Raw genomic sequence first — 23,880 nt, forward strand, 5'->3', positions numbered from 1 at the left:
TGCTGCAAGGGTTGGACCTACACGGCTTTTCATTACGGGAGAACTTGGTAGTACAAGTAATATTCGAGTTGATTTGATTATAGTAGCAAAACAGTAATTTATTCAGAAACTGTTCGACAAACTATATTTGCAAACCTCATATAGCCTTAGGTGACGATGAGTTGGCGTCTAAAGAAAATCTCTAAAGAGCGACATCTCTTGTTCCTACCGTGTAACTTTCGTTTACAATGTAACGCCAGCAGGCCTAGCGAAACGAATGTAAAAGAGAAAAAGATTTGTCTCAGCCATAAACATCGCACCGCTGATGAACAATACGATGTTCATTTGTCAGCGGTTTGGAACGAGGGCAGCAACGTAAACGAAGATTTAAACTAACATTCCCTCCCCTTGGGCAGGGGAGAGAGGTCGGGCGAAAGAAACGGTTTGGAACGGGCAGGTAGCGGGTAGAGTGAGGTAGTCTGTGACAGAGTTCAGTGTCTGGGGAAGAGAGCGTGGGTTGCTGGCTCCGAGTGACTCGTGTCGTGTTCATTCCTGTGATTTCTTGAAGTTTCCGGATCTTTTCTCCCTTGTGAGACTTCGCTGTCAAACTACGAACAAATTCGAGACTCAGGTAAGACATCAAAATGGCAAAGGGAATAAGACTGTGAACTTTTCTAGTTGCTTAAGTTCTGAATTAATCAGTGTTGAGAGAGCGAGGTGAATACATGAAGGTGAATCAATTACTGTAAAGGAATGAGCATTGGTTCACGAGATTCCAAGATTCTCTTTGTGTTGGCAGAGGAACTAGTTAATATTTAAATCTGTTTTAATTTTGCATAAAGACATGTTTGGCCAACATATTTCGAAGAGCATCCTTTGAACACTAAACACGTTTTCAGGAAGATTCAATATATTTCATGATTCTATTCTGTAAATTCATAATATTCTTTACATTGCACATTATTCTTGTTCTATTGTAGAAGATTCGCATTGATGGATTCATTTACAGTTTCTTCTAGGTGAATTGTTCTGATTTTAACAAGAAGATGCATCGTCAAAAGTAGCGTAAAGAATAGCAGTACCTTCAGAAAAGTACATAAAGGTACCGGTATTTGTTAACGCGTTCAAGTTGTAACCTCATATTAAAACCTGGAAGAAAAAGATATTACAAGATATCTAATAATTTTTACAACCATCATAATAATTGTGAACACTACATAGAGCAGTTCGTCATAGTATATCAACTAATCTGTATCTGTTTTGGTTACTTTTTTAAATCACATTTCTACATCCGGATTAACTGCAATAATTAGCATAAATAATGATGAATTCTTAACAATAGATTAGATAAGAAACACATATGAACAACGCTTAAAAAACATACCGAGAAGAAGTTATCTAGAAGGGTGTTGGCTGAAGGGTGTGGTTGTTCAATCGGTAGAGGATCAGAGATAGATTCCAGGGGTGGGTGATCTCGGATGGACACTTTTCCGACACTTGGCTCTGGGGCTCACCCTTCCTCCCCTCTGTGGGCTCTTCGGAGACAGAGAGGGGCGTTGTCATATTATTTTGCGTTATTTATTATATGACTAGTACATGTCATTTCAGGAACATGATAGCTTCAAACTGAAGCAGTGTTTTGTTATATTGCTGTGGAATTATACTCAATATCCCAGTCCAGTCACTGCTAAACAATATTTTAAAAATTCAATCGCCTCGTTTTCAATAATCCGGCTTAGAGACATAAAATTTTCTCTGTAAATATAGGTTTGCCGTAGCTCTGATTCATTGACACAGTTAAATAGAGTGGAAAAAGTAAATAATCCGTGTCTCTCTCTGGAAGCTGAAAAAAATATGGCTTATCAAGGTCAAGTTCAAAGTCTGCGAAGATGGCAGCACTTGTATGTGCATTTAAGCAAAACGGAATCAAACCATCTGCACAGTCATGTATGTTTGACCCTCGAGCCCGCATAAGTCCGGAAAATCTAGTTAAACTCGAGGGCGGAGAAAAAAACGACTGCATAGAATAAATCCCTTTGTCAGTGAATACCCGGAACTCTTTATAACATCTTTTCTTGCACAAATATCATATTATTTCTGTCCCTAAGACGTGCAAGCTTGGAAATGCTTATTTTATTATTATTATTATTATTATTATTATTATTATTGGTAAAGCACATTTTATAACCAACGTGACCATGTGATCTGTTGATAAAGGTATCAGGAACAGAATGCCGCAAAAGGACCATCTTCCATAGGCGTAGCTACGGGGTGTGCCGGGTGTGCCTAGGCACACCCTAATGGGCTGCTTTATCAAAGAGAATTAAAGACAGATATTTCAATTAGAGAGAAAATAAGCGGCAGTTTGTGAGAAATTGAAAATGTCATTACTTGGTACAAACGTGTGCATTATCGCTGATGTCTATAGATTTCGATTTTTTGATGTCATTGGAGAAAGAAGATATTTACTGCATTCTACTCTGTACTGCACCGCCTTTCTTCTATACCTGTCACAAGCTGCACGTGTGAGAGAGAGAGCTTTCTCCAAGCTTAAACAAGTTAAAACTAAATTAAGAGCAACTCAGAAGCAGGATAGATTGGAAGCCCTGCTCTTGCTATTTGTGGAACAGGAAAAGGCTTAGTCTATTGATGTAAATGAAGTTATTGATGACTTTAAGAACATTGTACCTTTTGACAGACGTCTTTTGTTATAGATGACGTGTATTTTGATGTATTTGTTTGTAACATTTATGAACATTTTGTGTGTGGGTAAGGTCTATGCAATTTGATTTTTTTCTACTACATATATTCAGAAATTTTCAAAACTGTCATTTAGTGAATTTATATTCCTTTACAAACATCAGTGCAGTTAAAGAGCCAAGTGATTGTGTTGCAAAATATGCTATTAAAAAGGTACAAGACCTCATTTTTTTTTCTTGTGCACACCAAAATATAAAGCTCTAGCTACGCCTATGCCATCTTCACCTCAACTGGTATGTGAAATAGAACACTTTGTAATCACGGGGAAACTTTATAAACACTCTATTATATTTACCTCTATGTCTTCTACAGTCCTAACCTGTTCTAATGTAACTTAAGCTTGGTGCACACTGAGACACGGAGAAACGCGGCAACAGGTCAGTTTCCGGCGTCTCAGTGGGCGATAACCTGCAGACTTCTGGCACGGAAATTCCTGCTTCGGTTCCGTGCGTTTCCCTGTAGTGGGCGTTACACTATTTTATTTATATAGAATAAGACAGCAGAAGTTTTGTTGTTTTCTGTTGCCGCGTTTCTCACTGGGCGTTAAGCTTTAAAACCCACACAAGTACTAAGTTCTGCAACCCACTTCTGGTCTCTACTGTACAAGTTCATATTTCTTCTTTTTTTCCCGTGTCATCCCCACCGAGGCATTTCCGTGGGTTAGTGTAGACAAATGCTGGGATGGTATTTTTAATGTCAGCCATGGACACATTGGTTCCTAACTATACCGCGTTTGGTAGAACCTGTCCCGCTTCCCGCGCTAGGGAGCGCTCAACAGTTTCGGTGCCAATGAGAAACGAGGAAAAAATCGTCTGCTGGGCAGCGAGGAGCGAATGGAAGCCAGAAGAGAGGCGCTTACGTATTTTAATTGGCTGCCTGGCTTTGACTTTCCCCAGCACCGAGAAAAGACAGGGAGCAACTAGCGCGGGAACCGGGACAGGTTGTAACAAACGCGGTAACTGTGCAAGAGTAACTTGGTGGGGGCAAGAGGGGCACTTCCCCTTCCCCAGAATATTCAGATTTATTAAAATTTACAAGTTGTTGGGTCCTGACGTACAAGGTAAAAGAGAGTAATATTTGTGATTTCGCAAACGTCACAGATATTTAGAACGCAATCCTGGCTGCTGTTTTTATGAGATGGGAAACTTTTCGAGCCTGGCACCACCACCAAAAGTTAAGCCACAAGTTCGATTCTGACCTCTCAACATTAGGTTTCAAGTTACGCCCAAGAATAACAGGACTTTATTTTCGTTATTAACAATATAAATAATAAGCTTTCTGCTTGTTTGGAACCGTTTCGAACCTCCCTTCAGATACCCATGTCTGGATGGTTTAATTCTTTTCTAGCCAGCGTATAAAATCCTCTCCAACTTATTCACAGTTCAAAGCCCGGTCAACGGAAATTGTGCCATTTGATTCGGCACGTAAATCAGACTAGAGGACCGAATCAATCATACCTGTCGTTAATGGCCTGTGATAAATTCACTATTAAAAGCTTTGCTGGCTCGCGCCGAGGTTGAATTAATAAATAACCAGCGAAAGTGTTGTTTGCGTCGGCTATTTTTTTCTTCATTCTTTCTATGTATATTTTATGATGTTACAGAGCGCTATGTGACAGTTGCGGGATGTATGGATGCGCGAAAAGGGGACGTTTTGACACGAGATTGCCTGTTATCAGATAATGGGTGAATATTCATTTAGACTGTACATGTAAAAGATCATTACAGTTGGCTTATGCCCGTATTAGCCGGGTGAAACTGTAATCCGTCACCCCGGGCGCCGAGGTAAAGGCGGGGGGCGCCCACAGGGGGGATATGACATTTGGATGAAGTAATTATGAAGGAATATACTACACATATGCATAGTTGCATTGATCTTGGCGTTTTTGCTTCGCTCCGCCCACTGGCTTTCTCCCCTTCTCTACCGTTATGCACGGCCTTGCTCCAGAGATACCCGGTATAAAGTATAGCTACGGCTCTGGCTATTGCAAAAGTCGATGAAAGAAATTAGAGAAATATTCTTCCTTTTGTTAATCGCATGTACTGGCAACTCTTGGAAAGAAAATGACTTTTTCCCAAATCTCCATTGATATAATTCATCATGATCCAGGTTGAGTCTACAGGAATTCTCAACGGTGGTGGTGTCCTCGAGGAATTGTCGTCGCGATTAGCCTAAAGTTGGAGAAAAGCGACGTAAATTAAACTAAATCAATCTGCCCTCATGGAATTGGAGGTCGGAGTTCGATCCCCTGCTTCTCGGATAATAGCACCAGCAAACCGCGATGCAATCGAGGTATTAAAATTTATCAAACACTAACACAACTAGAATAATTACAGTAATTGTTTTTTTCTTCTTATTATTGCCTTCAAAATGGCAAAACTCTCCCTGCAGTTTCTGGCCGACAGCTGTTGGGGATTATTGTCATTTTCCCCTATTTTTCTCTGCTTTTATTTCCCGATAGAACGATCTCTAATGTTGTAGTTTATCAATAGCGGAACCTCAATCATCCTACATGCCATATTTCTAGAAAGCAATTCTGAAGAGTTTTTATGTTCAATTGGATGTGGGGAAAAGACGACAATGTATTCAGCATAAGATTTCTTGTGCAAAATCTTACGATCAGATCAAGCTCAAAATTATAAGTTTATTAATGAAAGAATATTTGAACAGACATAATTTCTGGCTGATATTATTCACTTGCATCGCCTGAATAGTGTTCGTGATACTTTTCCAGTTATTATAGAAGCAAATGTGATAGAAGTCACCTAAATGTTTTTAAGGTATGCAGCATTAAGTAATTAGCACTAGATGGCAGCAAGGGTAACTTTTCGTAAGACGATTAATACAGCCTAGAATATGTACAGATATTTAAAACTTTTTCATGTTAACTAATATATAGCTCTCGATTTTACTGTAAAATTGGCTTTTGTTATTGAAATGCATTGAGAGAAAGAGTTTGAAGCAAGCTCATTCTTACTTCTCGCGCTGGGTTTTTTTCACAAACTTCTTGAGGGACCATGCTTGGTAGCTTCTCAATGTTACCTATCCAAACTTTAAAATGAAATATTTTTTCCGGTGAGAACGGGCCGTTCTCATCTTATCAAATACATTTCTAGGAATAGGAAAAAAGTGCAAGGTGTACCGAACAAGGAATACATCAAACTAAATTCATTTTTCTAATGCAATGCAACCGCAACCACTTGGCAGTAAGAAGTTTGGAATAGAAAAAAAAAATACGAGATCCAACAGTGGAACTCTTGATTACAACGCGACAACCAGGTTTTACCGGAAGAAGCTCGCAGCTATTGACTGTAAAAGCATAATTATGGTATTGATTCTTACATAGTCCTATTACATGACTGCATACCTTTTCTTTGTATAAGGATAAACTTCCAGAGGCAAGAAGCCGTAACAAATAGAAAATCATGAATACTCTTTCCTCGGCAGATTCCGTTTTGTTGTTACGCTGATATTTCGCCCTCTCGAAGGTTCAAGTATCTGCAAATAAAAACTATAAATGCTCAAACAGAGAAACAATTTTTCTTTCTTTGCAATAACCCTTAAACTTTCTATGCTCCTTTTTTCTTTTTCTTTTTAAATATGCAATCAACAAGTTAAATCTTTATAGTTCGAATATTATGATTTCTATCCGCGTGAGCCTCTGTGGCGGAGTGGTTAGCACTGGTCGTTACGACGCCAGGGTGTCCCAGGTTTCAATCCTGAGTGTTCTTTGTGAGTCACTTCATGAATATCATTACTCATCCTCGTCTTCGCGATTAGCCAAAAGTGCAAGAAAAGCGATGTAAAATAAACCAAATCAATCGATCGTTTTTGCGTGAGGGTATGCTTTAGCCTCTGTCAGAAAGACGTAGAAATAGCAAATCGGTTTCAAAATAGTCTTATATATTTTTTTTTTATACTGATAACTGATACGTATAAATAAAAGTTTGGATCGTGTTCCGTTTTGGTTTACTTTGTTTTGACATCTTCCAGTTTTGCACTACTGTGGTGCTAATAGGGCATTTAACATTGTATTACGTAATAACTCGTACATTGTAGGAGTTATTTTATGCTAGAATTAGGCAAAGTAGCTAGAACTGATCATTTCTATCATATATTTGCTTTCGTCTTTCTTCGGCCCTTGTCCTAAGTGGTTTACTCATAAGTGGTTTACTCAATTTATTGTTGTATATTGAATCTGGTATTGCTGCGACTTTCACCCATCCGAATACTGTCCAGCGAAGACGCTGCTTAACTGGCCGTTTTGCCCAAAACTTTATCCTCTCGCGTTGCATGTAGTCGTACAACGTTTCTTGGTCAATTATTTCGAATTTCGTGTATTGGAAACAAATCGATCGGCACCAGATATCATTCTTAGCGCTTTATTTTGTACACTTTGTAGCTATCTTTGGTATGAAAAGCGCGCTATTCTGCCAAACCACGCTTGCATAAGTCAGCATTGTTCTGATTAGTACATTGAAAAGCGCCGTTCTGTTTCTAGTTGTTAGTGTGGCATTTTTAAACAACTGGTACAAATGTCCAAGATGAGCGTTTCCCTCATATGCTAGGTTTTCTACGTATTCCTTAAAAGTAAGGCCTTTATCTAACAGTAATCCTGAATAGGTTGTTTTTGTTTCCTGTTAAATATTGTGTTCTGCTAGCCTTAAGTTTAAAGGATGTATTTTCCTTCTCTTTATAAAACGGATGGATTCGCTTTTGACTGGATTCACCCTTATTCTCCATTTTTCTGTCCAGCTTCTGTACTTCCATTAAGCCGGTTGCAGTATGTATTATCTTATGCGACTTCCTGCTTTGCGTATTTGTTATTTTTAAGTTAGTCTAGTCTCGACATGTAATGTAGATGTGTAAAAACATAATGGAGAAGTCTTGACCAAGTAGCTTTTGGAAAGACCCTGGTAAATAAATCAATATCCTACATTTATTCTAATTGGTAATTCACGGTTACAGTGCAACTTTCTGTTTACCTGTTTCATAGATATGTGGTTTGTAGAGAAAACTGCTTCTCCTCAACTTGCGCAAACGAGATCGAGGCGTGGGCAAAGAATAATTTGTAGTTTTATCCGTATTGCTTCATATTAATCTGCTTAATTTTCATTCCATGACACCAATATTTCGCAACAATCACGCGCTGTCGAAATAAAATAATTATTGTTAATTATATGTAACAATTGGCCAACGAAGAAAATTAATACAATGTATCTTTTTAAACAATATTAAAGCAAATAATGGCTTGATTCACTATAGGTGGGTTTCATTTGACGTCAGGATTCGCGCAGTCGCCATAAGAAAATATCCACCACATAGCGTTCGTTACATCTACACCAACTGCAGATTGTTTTATTATCTCCCGCCTGCCCGATTGAATACTGTATGTTTACAAGAACCAGCCTTGATCATGGCTGCTCGAAGCCACAATCCAACAGTTTGTGACGTAGGTGACACACACCTATTTAGCGTCCTCCGTAGCTATTGGGGGAACTTAAATTAATATTATTGCCAGCTAAAAGAAACAAAAATATCTAAAAATCTACGTTCGCAATACAACCGATTTCATAACTGTTACATGAGGTTTAATCGAATGATTTGGGGAAGAGAAGAAATAGTTCGGTTACAACTTATGGTCCATCGAAGCTTTCGTCTTAGAAGCTCTCAAATTTCGAATTGTAAACTTCAAATTCATCAATACCCTTATTCTTTCCCACACCGTTGTTCAAAATTCCACTTTACCTTATAGCCTCCCCGATGGGGCAGTGGTAGCGTTGTCGCCTTGTAATCAAGGGGTCCCGGGTTCGATACCCGGTGGAGGCACATAGTGGTTCGGATCCCACTTTAAACTGTAGGTCAAGTCCCAATTAGCCTTACTGTGCATGAAGTGGACTTAAAACACCAACTCAATCAATCAAATCAATCAATCTACATTAGAGATATTTTCTTCTAGCTGAATTCATGAAACAGAAAATGCACAGACAATATCTTAATTCACCGAAAATGGGGGAAACGCCAAATTTTGTTCTCAAACCCACTGGACCTGTTCCTACCTATTCATCCAAGATGGCCGTTGGCTCCCTCTCCAGTATTTGACTCGGCGAACAGGAGGTTAAGAAATTTATGTGACTTGCATAAATTCTCCTCGCCTGCTGCTCCTCGACACATTCCCTGAATTACATAAGATTTAATGTCCAGCGGGGACCGTACTGTGCGTTGAAATCCTCATGCAGAAATGAAAGATGCTTCCTGACACTCCAGCCAATATATTCACGTTACTGGTCACCATCGGTTTAAAGAAAAAGAAACAAAAAGTTCGTGGTTTCCTCCCAATCAGGGTTGCAACTTTTCTAGAAGGAAAACTCTAATTGCGGTGTGTAAAGATATAAAGTCAATTTTATATGTATATAATAATACGTTTTAGTTATATTGTAGTGAAAGGTGTCATGTGACTTTGTTCATGCTTACCAAATTTCTCATATAAATATCAGACTGGAATGCTCATTGCAATGAGATTTGGTTTCATAAAGTTAACCCACTTTTTTGCGGTTAGTACTTCTGGACGAGAAGGTAAAGATATAGCTACCGTAGTTTTTCGCCTTTTGCATTGCTATAACTCAAAAACAAGTATGGTTTAGAAATATTTTTGCATTCATATTTGTACACATGTATCTTCTTCATGTTTGTTAGTTAAAATCAACAGTTATCATGTGTTCTTTCAAGCCGGTTCGTACTCGTCTTGTGGAAGTAAAAATCAGCTAAATAATCGTCCAGATATCGACTTTTGTTGTTCATTACCTCCTTTTTGGGGTTTAATTTTTAAAAGCTTTATACTACACCTAAACCCGTTTGTGTAGTCTTTGATTTTGATGAAACGTTGCGTCGAAAGATCATGAGCTCGTTTCCATTCAAATTTTCCTTTTCTTTATATCTAATTTCATTTTCGCAAAGCACCCAATTGTATAATTATTGCTAGACAAGTTTCAAAACATAAATATCTGTAAGTTAAGAAAGTACATAAATATGGTCAAAGTGTAGCAAACTTAATTTACATGAAATCATAAAGAAGCTAACTGGATGTTGAAAAGCAATATGTTGCAAACTAAAAGTTTGTCACGTTTCTAATGTTCAGTGGTTACCAATTTTTCAATGTATTCCGATGAATTATTTTTGTCTTTGGGGCATGTTTGTTCACTTTACAAATGCAAACTAAATACCCTACGTTTTAAAATACATTATAATGTAATGTGTCTCGGTATTGAAAACAGGAAATGTTTAGTGTAGTGGAATATACAAAGCGAGAAGGTTTCTCATCAGAATAGAGAAGTTGAAGGTTAAGGTCATGGAAAGTGGAAAAAAATGGTTTAATTTCTTCAGCCTTGAAGTTAGAGATGGTTTAAAAACAGGCGAGGTACTTCTTGTTAATGCTTTCCAATTACAGTAGGCCCTCTCTAGTTCGGCCACCTCGGGACCGAACCGTAGGCCGAACTAAAAAGTCGCCGAACCAACAGAAGTCGAACTAGAGGGCGCCTACTGTAATTATACTTGGTTTTAATTAAAGTAGCTTTTGTAAGAATACATGTTTCCGCCATCAGAAACCTCGTCTACCAGAGTTTTTCTTCCCTTATCGCCTGGCGTTACTAATCGAACATCACTTTTGCCTCGCAGAGTACTCGTTCCAGCGATTCAACAAAGTGAAATGCATACAGGTGGTTCCGTCGCACAATTTCTCGTATTCAGAGATTTTCATGTAACGTTGTTTGGGTGCCGTCACAAACTTGCACAAATGACTGTTCTGATGTGTCTATTGCAAATTAGGGCTCCCAATAAAAAATTAAACTAAGTTGACAATCATGTCGAGGAAGCCAGTTGCCAAAAACAGTTAAACAATTATAAAGCTATTGTTCTTCGGAATATCCACTGCCTCAACGTGACGTCAGGTAACTGTGTTATTTGATTCAACTTGAAGCATGTCCCTTCTCTACTCTCTGCACTTAGAGAGAGACATTGTGTTGTTAAATTCCCCCATAGTAATAATAATAATAATAATAATACAATTGTCTTTATTAGAGCGGGCGTGTTTCGGCCTCGAGGGTCGCTCTTGCAAAAAACCCTTGTCTCGGTGATTATTACAAAATAAAGTAAATGTAAAGTACAAATAGAATATATGAACATACCCTGATTACATGTATGCTGGATGAACACTGAATATAATAATACAAATTGAATAGAAATAGGTAAGAAAGAAAAAAAGAAAATATAAACTAATGCACATAGATGTGTCCCGCTGGCGGGCAATTTAGGAAAGAACAGGAAAAATAAATAAAGCTCTCACGACGTGCGGTATGGACCAATTTTCCTTGTTCTGCTTGTGCAAGCAACATGATTATGATTTACCTTTGTTATCTGGATGAATCTAAATTGAGGCCACAGTTTACATGAAGCTAGTATATTGGAACATAACCACTCAATGATGATCTTGTATGCATTTTTATCGTATTCCTCCCAACGTATAATAATGTTTAATTTTTTTAAAAAATAGGCATAGTCAAATGCTATCACTATATTAGTATCATTGTTGGTTCTATTATTTCCTGATCGTGTGAACCCGTTGGTGAGGAGTGTCGAGTGGTGCCGGTTCTTGCTGTTGTCGTGAGATTGTTGAAATACCGGTCAATCTTATCGATTAGAGGTGAGCATCAGTTGCGAGTAATATAAAACAAAATTCTAAATCTAGGCACCAAATAGCGAAAGGACATCCTAATGTTTTGAATTTTCGCAATAATTCAACAATTCGGTGGAAAACGTAACTGAATTTGTGCTCACAAACTCGAACTTTAAAATCCGAATCTGAATTGTCAAAACCCTGAATTGTACGAATTCCAATATGATATATAAAGCCTGGTTCTGATATCGGAGGCTCGAATCCTGGTTCCGAGAGGCTAGGATCCTGGTTTCTATATCGGAGGTTCGAATCCAAAATTCAGATCATCCCTTTTCTATTACCTTCTTATGAGAGTCCTATGTATTATGTATTAAACATTAGCTCATACCTTGAGAAAATGCTATGGGTAGCCACCCACCCGTTAAACTTTTGCAAAGGTTGGCTAAGCGGGACCGGACTTGCTGTTTTAAAGTAGTGTGCGAATCACTGAACTGTTTCCTCACTAGGATTCGACCCCTGTTTCCTTTAATCACAAGTCACCTTATGGCTTTTCCAATATTGCCCAAGGAGCGCTACGATGCCAAAGGTTCCAGGTTCGAATTCTGGCATGAATAATGGGTGTTCCTTGTGAGTGTCCCTTCTTCAGTTTCATCGTATCATCTCTCATCTTTGCGATTAGCCAAAAGTAGCAGAAAAGCGAAGTAAAAATAAACCAATCAATCGAAGTAAGGGTAACAGTATCCTAGGTGTAGGCTACGTAGAGTTTTATTGCTAAGGTTGGCAACACTGTTCCAAACCACTACACATAACGGCGCCACATACGAGTTTAACGGGAGTCCACCTGAACACACATGCTCACTTTCCAAGCTGCCGAATCGGCATGCAGTAAGAAACGGAACATATTTTTTTTCATGTGAGTTTCAGTTTCTGCATTTGCATATTTCACGGGATTTTGTTATTTTATGTCTGCTTTTACGTCATCGTGGACCATGAGAATGAAGGATGAACTGGAGAAATGATGCTGGACAAATACAGTGCTACCTATGCGATGTATATGTGCCTGACCAGGGTTCGAACATGGGACATCTGGTATCGGAGCACATGACGTCGACCACGCCGCTTTAAACATATTAAACATACGCACGCACGCTCACCCTCCTTCCAGATTCAATTTCCTATACTATGCTACACTCTTTATCTTCAAAAATTATTCAGAAGATGAAGCCACTCTGAGATATGTGGGCACCAATCAGAGAAATGTATTGTCTCAGTTTCATAACAAAAGAATCTTTAAAACATTTGTGTAGTTTTTAAATTCATAATTCGGTGTCATTTTTAAAACTTTTGCCATTTTTTCTTGATTTCTACGAAAAAAGCGTGAGGGTTTTTAATATATTAAATGTGAATTCGGCAAAACCAGTCGTCGTAGAATAATTAAGTAAATCATTCAGTTTCAATATTTTACTGCTGTGTCCGTATATTTACATTTTATATATTTTTTAGGAAAGTAATGTATGGATTATCTACATCTGCATATTTTTTGTAATACTTTCATTAGCCTCTTGCACATTGACTGGAATAATCAGAATAATAAATAAAGATTAAATTTGACTTTACTTCCCTTATAAAACGTTAAAGAATGACGAACTAGTTGAATGTTGCAAACAAATACATGTTTTCTTTCGGTTTCTGAGTGTATATTGGGCATTTTGTGTTGAACGTGTATTTGCATAGATTTTAGAATTATCTTGAAATTAATTCCACCTTGTATTCTCTCATGTAGCGTTTCTTTCGCCCACATTTTAGTGATAGTTTCACCTTTTCTCTGCTTTTTAATATGTCTAAAGTCTTTATTTTATGTTCAGTCCGTGTATTATGTGTCATCCTTTATTTAGTGTGTTATTCAATTAGAAGTGCGCTTCAAATCTCCTGCATATGGCCTTGTCCTTGAACGGCTGAACAGCACCAGCGAATCACAGTCGTGCGGCGTTGCCTAGTTCGCTCAACCACGCTGTCTCTTTTCCGTGTGATATTTCGACATGGCACCGCTGCAGTGCGCTGCTATTGGCTATCGCCATATGCAGGAGATTTGACGCGTACTCGTAGTGTATCATTCATTTATAGTGCATTACATTTAATCTTCGCCGATAGCGCAATGGCTTACGCTGTAGCAGGTACACGAAAGTTGAACAGCGGTTCCGGGCGCCATCAGTCTGCGGTTCAGTTCATGTCTCAACTTAAAATGGACTTCAAACTTTTGCCTTTTCTGCTTAGTCTCTAAGTGTCTGGTATCCTCGATGTTTAGCGACTGTTTCATGCATACTTTTTTTTAGTTCTTCTGTGTTTCTCTTGTTTTTAATGTGTCTACTCTTTTTGTTTTTGGTTTATCTGTCTGTCATTTACTTTTTGCTGTGTCTCAACTTTTCCTTTTTGCCATGTCTGCCTGGCTTTCCTCTTTTGCTGTGCGTACTTAACTTTCTTTTTTTGGTGTGTGTATCCAGAATTTTGCAATTAGGGATGGTGTAAGTTCGTATTTAGGGTGGTCTAAGTGTAAATTTAGAGCCACGTTGACCATAAATTGGGCCAATATGAAAAATTTTAGAGGTGTTGATAAAATTTTGGGTGTGTGTGTGTGGATAAAATCACTGTGTCTATAAGCCTCAGTGGCGGCGCCAGAATTAATGATGAGGGTTTGCGGAATGAAATTATGGGGGTTCGATGTTGAAAATAAAGGAATATCCACTATAATAAATACCAGTGAACTTTTAGTAGACTTCTATGAAAATATGCCAATCACTTGATTCATTTTTGCTTGCTTGGTCATAACATTTACAAATAAGTACTTAAATTTGGCTTCTCTTTCGGATAAGTATCAGTAGGTTGCCTGTAGTATACAATAATAATAGTCATGATTTTCGTAGTCATGACGTTTAAATGACACTGCAACACAGAAAAAACTGATTTGCTTGAATTAACAAAAGACGTTGGTTAAGCTATTTGGTGAACAATGATCATGGTACCATTTACTAGAGTTGGTAATTTTGAACAAATTCTTTGGTAACTATAAGCACATGTTCTCTATTACTAAAGAGCATTTAATACTGGTGAATAGTCATTTGTTTGTCGCTTGTTTAAACAAGTATTTGGTTGACAAACTATTTTTGAATATTACAAAATTTTGCTCCGTGAATAGTTTCCTATTTTCGGTTGAAAATTTATTTTGAAAATGGGGTGCGGTTCTCCCTGAAAGCCTTCGTTTCTGCCTGTGGTCGTTCGTGAATCTCTCACGACGAATCACCCCAGACCAAGAGGATTGAACAGAATGAGTCAAGCGAACCGATCTTCCGACCTGCTCACACGAACGGATCGCGAAAAAATGAACTGATAACGAGCTCATCGCTGCCCAACGCGTTAACCTCTTGTTTGTTGAACAGCAGTCACGTTACGTGTGACCTGCTGAGCTGACGGGGAAAGTTAACTGTAAACTCCTCTCGCTTCGGAAACAAAACACAGGCGACCCCCTTACGCTTCGTGCAGGAAACCTGGACCAGTAGAAGGAATGTGGAGATAGCGGTAAATTTTTGAATACCTGGCTGGCCTGACGTGGAATCATAAAGAGGGCGAACCAAGTCCCCAGTCAGTGTTGCCAAGTTGGCCCTTTTGGGGCCAGAACTGGCCCTTTTGAGTACGTATTCAGCCCCGAAATTCATCAAAAGCCCCAAGGGGCTTTTTTAGCCCTACAGAGAGAAATCTTGCTACAAATCTAGCCCTTGCAGTAATGAAAAGTGTTTTTGGTATTTTCAGTAAAGTAAACTGCAAAGAAGAATTCACTTAACCGACCCTCCTCTGCACCTGCAAGCTCGTCCTGCGACCCCTCCTGGGGAGCAGGTAGCAAGTGCACATTGTCACTTTATCCCCTTGTTTCTGGTTTTGGTATGCTGTGTAGCCCGAGGCGAATTACGGATAGCGTCGAAAATGCGAATCTTTGTTCAGTTGCATTGCATCTGGTCCTTGAAAGTTCACAGAAATGCGGTGCGGAATCGACGAATCGTTCGCACTAACAGTAAGGCTCGACCAGAGACTAGTTCGTGCGTGCGGCCGTGTGTGTGTGTGACTGTGCATGTGCATACATATGAAGGAGGAATATGCCGAAAATATGTAATGCTTTTGTGTAATCTTCTGCACCACAATTTGCGGAGGAAATAAATTATTTAAGGTTATTTAAGGTAAGAAAATTTAATTTAGTTGAGCGTATGTCCCTCATCTTGACAGTTGATTAGTTGTGGATCTTGAGTTTTTGCACCAAAACACCCAAGAATTAAGAACCAGATTTTTTTTCAGTACGTAGCCGCACCTTTGTAAATCTAGCCCCTTGGATGTGAATTTGAGCTCCATTTTGGGTGCGATTTAGCCCGTTTTTCTCTCTTGCTGTTGGCAACACTGTCCCCAGTGTGTTACGAGTAACGACTGTGAGAGAATGCGGCTATCCGTGTGCCAGCGTTACGATTCATCTTCAATTTTTTAGGAATAATAGGCAATTTTTTTTATATTTGCTGTTATTTAAATGAATTTCTAAAGGATTTCTTTGCGTTATAGGAGGTTTTTTTTTGCCCTGAGCACTCTCTTCTCCTTTCCGCTCTCTTTCTCTTTCCCTCTCTCTTTTTCTCTCTTCGTCTTATCTCCCTCTCTTTCTTTACTCTCTCTCTCTCTCTCTCCCTAATTAGTTATTCAGTGGTATCGGCATAGCATTTCTTCGGGTGCGCTCAAGGGTGGATTAAATATGGTCAATGGACATGGCTGTTATTTTTTTCTTTCTTCCTCTCTGTGCCAGTTTCTTTCATCTTTCTTTGCCTCTCTCTCTTGTTTGTTTCTCTGTCTCCTTCTTTTCTTTATGTTTGTACATGTTTCTTTCTTCTTCTGTCCATCTGTTTCTTGTTCTATTTTTCTTTCATCCTGTCTCTCTCGCTATCTACTTTTGTTTCTCTATCTTCTTCTCTCTTCCTCTTTGTCCATCTCTTCCTCTTTCTGCCTTTCTACCTCTATCTTCTCCTTTCTTACTTTTTGTCGCTTTCTTTATTTTTCTGTTTGTTTCTTCTGCTTCTCTAACTCTTTCTCTCTTTTATATTTCTCTCTCTCTTTCTCTTTCATTCTCTCTCTCTCTCGAATCCTTCATTTGATTCTCTATATCCTTTCTTTCTTTTTCTTTCTCTCTTTGTCCGTCTCTATTTATTTCTTCTATTCCTCTCTTCTTGTCTGTCTTTTTTCTATTGCTTGTTTATTTTTAATCCTTTTCCTCACTTGCTTTTTCTTTCATCTATCTTCTAGGTTCATTTATTCCTTTCTTTCTTTATATGTTCCTCTTTGTCTTATCTTTATATGTTCCTTTCTCTCACTGTTCTCTCTGCCTGCCTGAATGCGTCATTCCATACTAAATTTCTCCTGCACGCTATTTCGGTGGGCAGAAGGATGAGATACGAGTACGGTAGAACATCGTTTATCCGCATTAATTGGGACCGAAGGTTATGCGAATAACGATTTTTGCTGATAATCAAACACATGTTTATTTAACAAAGAAAAGCACGTACAGTACAGGTTTATATTATACATACAGTACCCAGTACTACATACGTATACAGCACAAGAAAACAAAAGAAATGAGAAAACACTCGTACAGTACGTGCCTAAATTACAGTACTGTACCTGTTTTTTGAGTGTGCGGATAACTGACGTTGCGGATTGACGTGCGGATAAACGACGTTCTACTGTATTTTAAAGTGGACTAGAGCCCATCCTTGGCCCCTCCTTTTATTGTAGGTACTGTAATAGTATTTTTGCATTGTCGAAATGACTGTCCTATTTCCTTCCGTTGTCTAAATTATACTCCTTGTAGGTGTATGCACTTATGCTGTTGTGCAGTTCCCAGTTCCCGCTCCCCCAAATTCCATTACTTCATTGTTATCTGTCTACTTTACGTACAAATAATAGAAATATTCTCTATATCAATCTTTCTTCAACGTAATGTTTTTTCTACTTTTTTCTTGTACTTTCCTAATCTCGGTTTTCTTTTTTCTTCTGTCACTTTTTCCAATGTATTTTTTAAAATTTCGTATTTATTCATCTTTCCAAATTTCTTTTCAACTTTGCACTTTTCTATTCCATTCAAATCAACTATTCACATTTCCGTGCTCTTTTTGCAATGTAAAAACTCTATGCTTCATTGTTGTCTACTTTGTCAGTTTTTATCCATCTTCCTTACCTATATATGCTTTTCGTGTAACCTTTATTTTCTATTCTAAATTTATTTTGAAGTACTTTGCTATTTATGAATCAGGGGAGGAGGTGCTCCAATCTTCCAGAAAATGTCTTATGTATGTAACCTAAATGAAATGCTGTATTCAGTAAGCTCCCACCAAAAGAATAAAATAACGACTCCTAAGTTGTCTTATTCTGACTTATTTCGTTCGTATCTAAATGCTTCCCCTTCTTTTGTTTCAGGTACGTTTCGTCATATCCCATTTACAAGGGTTTCCGTAGCCGATTGTTCAGGCTTCACAGGTAAAGTACTGAAATCCGTACTAATTTAATAGTTGTGTATTTTGTGTGATTTCTATAGCGCCTAGTGTCTTTTTATTTATTTATATTTATACTATTAATTATTTGTGCCTATGAAGCTGTGCACAAAATATACCAAATGACATGGACATTGCCAGAAATTTTTGTAGGGTGGGTCAGGCCTTTGATAACACTTCAATGTTAGAAATAATAATAATAATAATAATGATTATTTCATTGTTATAATAATTCATATACAGTAATAACTATTATAAACTTTCAAAAATAAACCAAGTTGATCCCTATTATTATTATGACCTTGGGGACACTGCTACACAATCCATCAACACAACTGTTTTCCATTATTTTATTTTATTTTACATTTCATGCTGTTCGTGTACTGCAATGCTCATACTCAATTTTGTTATTAAATTTTACACTTTGAAAGGTAGGGCAAAACGTTATTCATAAAGTTTATATTGTACGACTTCTCGCATAAAACTATATTGTTTTGGAATTTTGAAATCTGTTGAACCATTTATTCTTTTGTTTAAATGGTAGAATATAAAACCATAACCTGGTTCATGAGTATTTTATACTCATTGGTTTCGATCTAATCTAGTTTTTACTTTGGTTGTTCGGTTCGAATATCAACTAAGTGAACTTTATTTCTGTTATTGCAAATAAAAATAACAAGCTTCCTCCTTTCTATAAGTTGAATGAACAATTCAAATTTTCAAGGGAAATCGACAGACCTGTTCAACCCCCCCCCCCTTCCCCCCTCTACCGACGCCCGTTCCCAATGGAGAACGTAAATACAGGTTGCTTTAGGAAAGAACTTTCGTCCGCACATGACTCACTGAATTTACCGATGATTCTTTGTCTGTGAAAACTCTTGTGAGTGTGTTACGTTGTCATTTCCTGGAGAAATGCTATTGGCCACAATAGACAGACCGATGCTGATAAAGAGTTCTCGGTTGAGCCAAAGTGACCTGTTTCCGACCAGGATCCTCTTGGTTGAAATGGTAGAATTGTGTAATCTAACCTGGAAAGTTCCATTTTTATCTGTCTCTTCTTGAACTAACATAACAGGACCTGGCGTGTGACAGTGAGGCGATAATGGTGTCTGGAGGGCGTTGGTAGTTGATGAGAACAATGCCTTCTTATAGACAGAGGCCGGTGCAGACACTTACGTGCAACGTCATCATTGGTAGGTTATAGATTGTAACGAGATACCACCGCATCAGTCACAGATGTGTGCTGAGTTGGTGGATAATTACCATAGTTTGAACGTAGGTATTCCTAATATGCGTGTAAATAAAGTGTAATTATTGCAATATTTTGATACCGTGTAACGGTGATGCTGATATTATATTGCTTGTACATAACCTACTAATGTTGACGTTGCATACAAACAGAATCTCTTCATAGGCCTTGTCGTAAGAAGGTAATGGTTAGAGTACTTCCTTTTTGGCTCAATTTTTGTATATATACAAGAATGTACGCATGAAAGAACGGCAATAAACAAACAAACAATATGTAACTACTGACGAAACAATGGTTCCGTGTTCGATTTTCGCCTGGGCATGGGTGTTCTGTGATTATCCCTTCATCAGTTTCATCATATCATCACTCATCATCGCGATTAGCCAAACTCGGCAGAAAAGCGACGCTGGGAATTTATTGCCTCTAAAGGGAAATATCAGTTTTAATATAATATGACTATAAAACCATTCTTAGACCATCAACCATGCTTGGCGCTATCGTGGAAATGAAAAAGGAACAGTGTCCAATAAAAATAGAACGGTACTGAATTCTGCTTGAAAATAGTTTCGCGCCACGTCACAGATGGCAGCAGTGAAACGCTTCGGTATATATCAACAGTTGAGAGGTCTTTCCCAAAGATATTTGCTGCTGATATACCCGGTTAGGACGTAAATTCCAATAAACTAAATAGGGTTAAGCAAAACCAACTGGTTTGTAGATGAACCGCAACTAAGCTTGCCTTATGCATTACGTGAACAAATGTACGGTAGTTTATTTTGCTTACGTTACTTTGTAAAGAAGTATCTATAGTTACGTAACTTGAAATTCTGCGACCTCAAACAATGAAAGTGCTTCCCACACTTGCGCGCATAAGAATTAGCCATTGTCTGCCTTGGCAGAATAGGGAATGAAACTGTCGAATCGACAACAATGAGATGCATACGGCACGTGTGAACCCGGGGTCTCTATCTGTGCTCGTAGAATTTAGTGGCGGATAAAGGTATAACATTTGGAAGGGTCTGATTTCAGCTCCGGTACCCTGCGCACATTGTGCAATCCACAAAACAAATTTATTTTCATTTAAGTTGGAAATATTAATTGCAATAACTTTGATGACTTGATCCACGTTTACCCTTTTTTTCTTTCCTTTTACATATTCCTCCTCTATCACGCCATCTCTTTTCTTTTGTGTCGCATTTCTCTATACTTTTTATTCCATCTTTCACAATGTCTTTCTTCAGTTTAGTTTAGTACAGTGTGTTCGAGAGTAATCGAGAAATAATTGATAACTTGAAGTGTAAATAATTGTTTATTAACACACCTTTTTGCATACCTTGATGTCAGAGGCGTATATTCGGGGCTACCTAGGCTATCTGCGAAGCCCAGATTCAGGGAATAAAATATCTATCAGAAAATGTGCATAAAATTGTTCATTTCAATAAGAAGATGAACCTGATTTCTTAGAAGTTGGAAACATTGCCCGCTTTCTTTGAATTCGCGAGACGGCTGGCCCAGCTGGCGGGCAACTCCACGGGGGTGACGCGTAAGCTTGACAGGGCTCCGATCAATGTTGCAAACCAATTTTTCCCACCATGTAATTTCCCCAGGATCGGGGAATTGTGGAGTCAAACTGTTACAGGAGAGAGAACAGGATTGCATATGGCGGGGAAAAAACCCTCTGAACTTTCTCAACGGTCTGGGTCAATTTTGCAAACTTTTTTTCCCAGCATGTAATCTTCCCAGGAATGGGGAAATTTGAAGCCAAATTATCGCGACCAAAGGGGAAAGTGTCATGTGGCAGGGACAAGAACATCATTGAACGCTTGCAGAGGAGTTGAAAAAGAGGTCGTTGACCTTCAAACAACTACATACAGTGGGGAGTAGAAAATTGTTGCCTGAGCGGGAATGGTTTACCGAAATGACAAGGACTAGTTCTAGTCTAGATCGCGTCGAGTGGTCTTGGTGCGTGGAATTTATTTAGAGGCAGCGTGTGAATACAGTAGTGAGTGGATTGTATTTTTGTGAATGATACGTGCTGTGTTGTGTAGTGAACTCATATGAGGGACATAATTAACAAGCTGTCTTTTCGGCTTACGAATGGCGATAAGCTCCAAATCCTTGTGGATTTTTCTTGTATGTCCACTTTATGAACAGATAAGCTAATGGGGATCGGACCTACAGTTAAAGTGGTTTCTAAACCACCATTCATCGAACCCGGGACACCTTAGTTTCAAGGCAACGACGTTATTACTGCGCCAACAAGGAGTACCCGAACTTAAAATCGTGAAAATAGGTAGGTTGAAATTTTATTTTTATTCTCGTATATAGGCCTACATAATATTTCATAATATGGGCGTCACATTTATGCAAATAAGAATGAAATTCTTGAAATCCTTTCCTTACTGACTGTGTATATTTCCATGTTTTATTTATGGGGTATATATTTTTAATCACAGAGTCACATCACTTCAACCCGCCACCCCAAATGAGTTAAAAAACCAAAAACACCCCCACCAGAAAATTTTTATCCATTCGAACACTATGATATGGTGCGATAGCCCAGGTTCTTAACCCAGTATACGCCACTGCTTTATGTAAAAACGCTCCCAGTTTAGGATAATGGTTAATGTAACTCGATGTGTGCGCCTTGAGTTGCCCTGCAGACATCTAGTAAACTGTATTCAAGCCATAGGCGTGCGCACGGGGGGCAAGGGGGCAAATGACTCCCCTAATCACGGACGTTTGCAGATTTTTCCCACGAAGGGACAAGCAAGATATTTTTTTTCATGGAGCATACTCCCCTCGACTTCAAATTTTATACAAATAAAAATACATTTCGTAAAATTTTCTTCCTCGCTTCCCTCGCAGTTTCTCCTTTCCTTAGAGTTTTGACAAGTTCATACCCGTACCTAGGCGGGGGTTGTCTCTGGTCGCCGAACAATCTGAATGGGCGTCGCATGAATTTCATGGGGTCGCTTAATTTTTTTTGCACCCTATTAAATCAATACCGATTCGAATTTGCAAAAATTTGGATCGAACAATTTCCTTGCTCGCTTCGCTTGCAATTTGTTTTCTGTAATGTATTGTAAATTACCAGAGAGAAGTAAGAACAGATAAGTAATTCAGACAGTTCCTGCTATAACAGTTTGGTTTGGAGGAAAAGGAGCGCGCACATTTCAGAGACAATTTATAGAATTTTTTCCGTTGGTTTGTTATGGGGCGGATGAATTGATTATGAAATGTATATAAATAATATGTATACACACACACACATATATACCCATCAATGCAATGAAACCAAAACAATGGGATAAAATGAGGTTTCTTTTTTCCGACTGAACTTTGAACTTTCAAGGCTTTTGCCCCCCTTAATCAGAGGGTCTGCGCACGCCTATGATTCAAGCTATCGCCAAGTGTCGCGTGTCTGTTGCTCTACTGAATAGTGCCAGGCTGCTTCCCGCATTACACATTGGCACGCATGCGCAAGTACATGTATTCACTATTGGTGTGTAACTCTGAGAGTTTCTGTATCTTGTAAAATGAAAATCAGAACAATATCTTCCTCTGTTTTTTAAACGGAGAGCATCTTCTCGATCCCTCTTAAGCGGAATACGCTGTATATGTATAGTCACCGGAAATAAAAAATGGGTCACCTGTATCCTGAAATTCTCGATTCTTTGTGATGTGTTTTCTGTGTTGCCCAACTCTATGGGGATGGTCTAACTTGCTGTTGAAGAGTTGCTATTGAAATTCGCTCATCGCCACAAAGTTAGGCAACATACATAACACATTGCATGGAAGCGAGTATGTTAGGATATGTGTGTCCATTTTGTATTGCCGGTGAGCCAGTGGTGGCGATTAGGGGTAACGTTGGGGGCGATTGCCCCCACACACTTTTTGCCGCTCTTGACCCAGAACTATGCTAAACCTTATCTACCAATGGAAAGTAAACTGTCCTTGCCACCCCCCCCCCCCCCGTACTTTTGGCACCTTACCCCCTTAGTTTTGGAACGCAATCGCCACCAATGCCGCTGACTGAATATCAGCTAAAAAAAACAATAGCCTAACTTAGAAATAATTATGAAGGAACTTTTTTAAACTCTATTTTACAGCTAATTTTCTGGAGAAAACAGTGGCAAAAAGTCTTACCACTCTGCGAGTTTCGTACGTCCAGTATTGCCGACATGTATTTCTATAGCAACATGATATATTTTCTTCTTGGATAGGATGTTACCAAGAATTTTACCAAAAAAATTGCATTTCCTATGAGAAAGAAACCATTACGTAGGATGAAAATTACATCTCTGAGTCTAACTCCTTTCCTGTCAGGATGACCTTTTTAGAAGGCACCAGTCAACCTCACGTCCACGTAGAACATCCCGGTAATTACAGTCTTGCAGGTCAACGAGGCTGTGGCGTCTGAACCTATGGGCAGTATAATCCTCTGTAGGGTTTTTCTTGTCCTGTGTTTTGTCCATACATGTGCCGAGTGTCCTTTTAGAGCCTCGGGCATTAACATGGGCATGCAGATTTTGGTCCTCATACACACGTTTTAATTTTAGCTACGCTAACCGACTGGCTCCGTATAATATGTGAGGTGCAAATAGCGTAAGTGTTAACATACCCGCAATTTTTATTTCAATCAATCTTTC

General features: G+C 38.6%; 1 protein-coding gene across 1 annotated transcript in view; it reads left to right on the top strand.

Annotated features, from left to right (window-relative positions):
• The first annotated feature begins 473 nt into the window (after positions 1–473).
• The window catches only part of LOC145992123 (carboxypeptidase D-like), a 117,154-nt gene continuing 93,747 nt past the window's right edge, over positions 474–23,880 (top strand). Inside the window, exon 1 of the mRNA XM_083128374.1 lies at positions 474–610. The gene's annotated coding sequence lies outside the window, so the exon portion shown is untranslated. The remainder of the gene's footprint in view (positions 611–23,880) is intronic.

This window comes from Lepisma saccharinum, chromosome 9 (genome assembly GCF_977018435.1).
Source record: "Lepisma saccharinum chromosome 9, izLepSacc3.1, whole genome shotgun sequence".
Lineage (NCBI taxonomy): Eukaryota > Metazoa > Arthropoda > Insecta > Zygentoma > Lepismatidae > Lepisma > Lepisma saccharinum.